This window comes from Egretta garzetta, unplaced genomic scaffold (genome assembly GCF_000687185.1).
Source record: "Egretta garzetta isolate BGI_Z169 unplaced genomic scaffold, ASM68718v1 scaffold68, whole genome shotgun sequence".
Classification (NCBI taxonomy): domain Eukaryota; kingdom Metazoa; phylum Chordata; class Aves; order Pelecaniformes; family Ardeidae; genus Egretta; species Egretta garzetta.
The window spans coordinates 2,904,612-2,908,606 of record NW_009260774.1 but is presented as its reverse complement, the minus strand read 5'-3'; positions in this window follow the sequence as shown (position 1 = coordinate 2,908,606).

Below are 3,995 nucleotides of genomic sequence, written 5' to 3'. Positions count from 1 at the left end.
CTCTTTGCAGGGTACCCCCTTGGGTTTTTTTTTTTTTTTTTTTTTTTTTTTTTTTTTTATCTATCCCTTTTCTGGGGTTATTGTTGATAATTCTGCACATGTTCTTATTTTGAGAGTTTTGGCCGAGACCCTCACAAGGCTGACTTTGGGAAGAGCATGCCATGAGCTATACCCGCTTCCCAATGCTTCACATTCATGTGGGGAAACCCCAGGCCATTATAGGGAAGCACAGGGTGAAATCAGTGGAAGCTAAAATAGCAGTTTCGGTGACAGTTCTTAAAGTGATATTCCCTTTTCTTACGACTTCCGTCAAGCACTGAACAGTTAATGACTCCTATGACTAATTCTAGGATCCTATGATTTGTCTTGGCATGATTAAATCCTGCGCTCACACTGGTAAAATTATCCCCCTGAAGTCATTTCTTTTGACAATAGTGTTTGCCCTGCAGATACTAGTGATTAACTGCGGGTTTCAGTTGTGAATACTGCAGTTGTTTTCAGCCATGAGACATTCTTGAATTCTCCTTTCTCAGTGTTCATGACCAAAGGGAAGAGTAACAGAGGTCAAACCAATGCTATGGTTTAGCTTGCTTTTTTTCCTTCAAAACCAGCATTTTGGAAGTGCCTGATACAGCAACACAGTTTAAACCAAGTTATAATATTCTGCTTTTTATGGGTTTAATATACCTTCGAGAACTATCTTCTAGATATTATTGTTGCATAGATCCAAGGAACCATAGGGAAATAAGCACTCAGAAAAGTTAGTTAGTTAGTTTATTTATTTATTAAAACCAAGCAGTGAGAAGGGAATAGTTTGTCAGTGCCAGATAATTGACTTCCCATAGTACTCGTGTTTCTTTTCTGATACCTTACCCCTTCTTTCAGACTGTGATTTCTAAGTTCTCTTTCCAATTTTCTCTTGATATGCCTCCAAATTTCTTCTTTTGGGAGCATCCTTCTTGGAAATGAACTTCAGTAACAGCCATAAGGCTAAAGACTTTTCTGACAGAAATCAAAATATGAAGAAACATCCAGCAACAAAAATCCCTTGGGGGAGAGGATAGGAGATGAGGCAGATAGAAGCAAACAGTAGCTGTGATGATATCACTACTCATTCATATTTTTTAATCATTCATATCTTTTGGCTCTTCCTTCTGGAATGCCAGCTGTGAAGAAAAGCCTACCCAGTCGTATAGGTCAGTGTAAATACTCTTCCTTCACATATAGTCAGAAGAAATCTGTCTGGAAGAGATTTCACAAGGTTGTCTACTGAGTTACCCTATATTATCTGGAAAAAATAGTGTGTGTGCTGCCTTCTCATCTGCAATGGACACTCCACCATATTCCCAGGTAATCTGCTCTATTGCTACACTGCACTTCAATTTAGAAGTTCCCTACTGATTAACCTGAATTTTTCCATACTACAGTTTAAGCTGATTAAGTTGATTACTGCTTCTGCTATCACATCCTTTCCTTATGCAACATCTTTGAAACCTATTACTACATCCCCTTTGATCTGAAGTCTGCTAAATATGACTGTTAGGGAAATTACATTAAGTAGACATGTTCGGTCCATTCTCATTATTCTCCCTTAAGTGCCAGTTGGTGCCTTTCTTGGGCCGAATGTGATGCCCTACACCAGGCACAATGCTCTGGTTAACGTCTTCCCAGCAAGGTACACGACTTACAGATTTTGTCAGTGTGTTTCTTTTTTTTTTTTTTAGCAACAACCTGGTGTTGCTAAGTATTGCTGAGGTTTTGATGAGTTTTTAACCCACAAATTTTCTTCTGGAGAACTATTTTTTTCTTGCATCATTTCACTTGAGGTGCGGTGAAGTTCTCCCACTCTGTGAGATATGGCAAAATGTTCCTGCTGGAAAACCTGGCCTTGAGTGTCTCAGTTGCGTGGGAGCTTTGTGCTTACACTTCTTTTTGGGTAGCTAGCACACTCTCATTAACTTTACCTGAGACGAGAAGTATTATTTCTCCTTTCTAGTTCTGCTTTGTAGGATATATGTCAGCGAAATCCATAGCATCAACATGGAATCATATAATGGAAAAAATACAGACCCAAACAATGATTTATTTTTATTTTTTTTAAGAGCAGCAGGGAGCATAAAGGGAAGCGGACCCAAAACGTAAGGTGTTGAACAGCAGCTCTTTTCAGACACTGTATGTAAATGGGCTCTTATGCAATTAATAAGTGTAATGTAATATGATAATGTATGTAAGTATTTGAATAGGTTTTATCATTGCTTATTTTTTATGTCATATGGAAAATCTTTTGCCTCAGCTGAAATATATCTTCATTAGATTTTGCCATGCTTACTAATCCCTGCTACTGTCTGATGTGTAGAAGTGCAGGTAGACCACCTTCAGCCTGCAGTTATTTTACTGTAATTCCCAAGCCACACCTTGCTTCTCTTCAACAATGTTCAAGATGTAGGACTTCTGTTATTTCCTGCTGCTCTGTTTTTTTCTTCTTTTACTTAAATTAGGCTGTCTCTAAGCTGGTGAACAGAAAGGTTTTGTTCAGTAAACATAGTGAAAGAAGACTGTTACCCGGTGGGATTTTTCTTCAGTCCCCTTGTTAACTTACTACTGTATTAATTTCTGCAGTGCCTTCCCCGTCCTCCCCAGTGGATTAACTACTTTGGCCTGAAGGAGCAGACCACAAGGTTGCTTTAGACACTAGTCAGGATTACATCAAGATTACTAATTTGTTAGTATGACCTTTCTGGCTTAATTGCATTTATCTCTCACTAAAATGAAAGGAGTAGTAAAAACAGTAGCCGGATTAGTTCCAAATAATCATGGGCTTCAAACTGTTCCTTTGTGCTTTTACTTCAGAGACAGTCTTTTTGATAACTTGTTCGATTGACTTGTGCTCTTGGGTTGTAGAGAGTATTTGATGGCAGCAGTTAATGTAGACTCTGCATTCATCACTCAGATCTATGAGCAGTTTAAAGGTGGAAAAAGATGGTCGTGACACTTAGAAAAACAAGCCAGAATGATAACAACACAGCAATGCTCAGTTTAGACTGAGTTTTAATTGTCAGTTCCTAATATCTATCCTGATAGGAAATGTTCAGAAGCCTCAAACAAAGATTGGCACGGTAGATGTCAATTTAGTAACCTAAAAATGTAAGTGGAGGCTGGTGACAGGTTTTTGTGCTACTGGAAGTGCTTTATGTCAGTTCTGCACTGTGAAGCTGAATGTCCTGTTGACAAAAGAGGATGTGGCGATGCTCTTCCTTTGTGAGAGATGGTTGACCAGAGGCCTTTTTGCCCCTATGCACTCTTAAAGGCGTTTTGCCCCGGGGAAGGGCTGGCTGGCTGTAGGGTGTGAGCTGACACATGGAACCTCCTAAGTAATTTTTGAAATCAGTATTGAAAGCCTAAGCCAAGGAGTTATTAAAAAATGTAAATGAACCTGATAAGTAGTGGCATTTTTTTCCAAGATTAGTGTAATATTCACATTAATTATGATACTGCTAGATTTTAAACTAGAGCTTCCTTTTCTGGAGGAGGGGTAGCAATCTTTCAGTCAGAGCAGTGGGAGAAGCTTAAAGGTACATTTAAGGTGTCAGGTCTGTTCTCAGAGCATCTCTTTTTGCACTTTGATTTCCACTGTGCTTCTCCTTTTGATGCTGAAACTTTTGGGGCTGGGATGTATGTCAGTTACTCTTTCATTAATGTGTTTTCTAGCTTTGAAGCTCCTGAAAGCTAACTGAGCCATGGGCTGAGCTGGGCACTACGCAAATGATTACTTTGGGATACAATCCTTCCCTCAGAAAATGTAAAATCTGAGTTGGAAAAGGTGCAAGAGAAGAGATGAGGGTAGGAGACAGAATATTATGTTAATGATACAAGCAGCTAACACGTAATAACAGACATCTCAGGTTGCCTCTTGCTTAACAAATATCAATGATAACAATTTGTAGAATGAGAAGATTATTGAAAAGCCTGGAGCAAATCTTCACCTCTGCATTGGT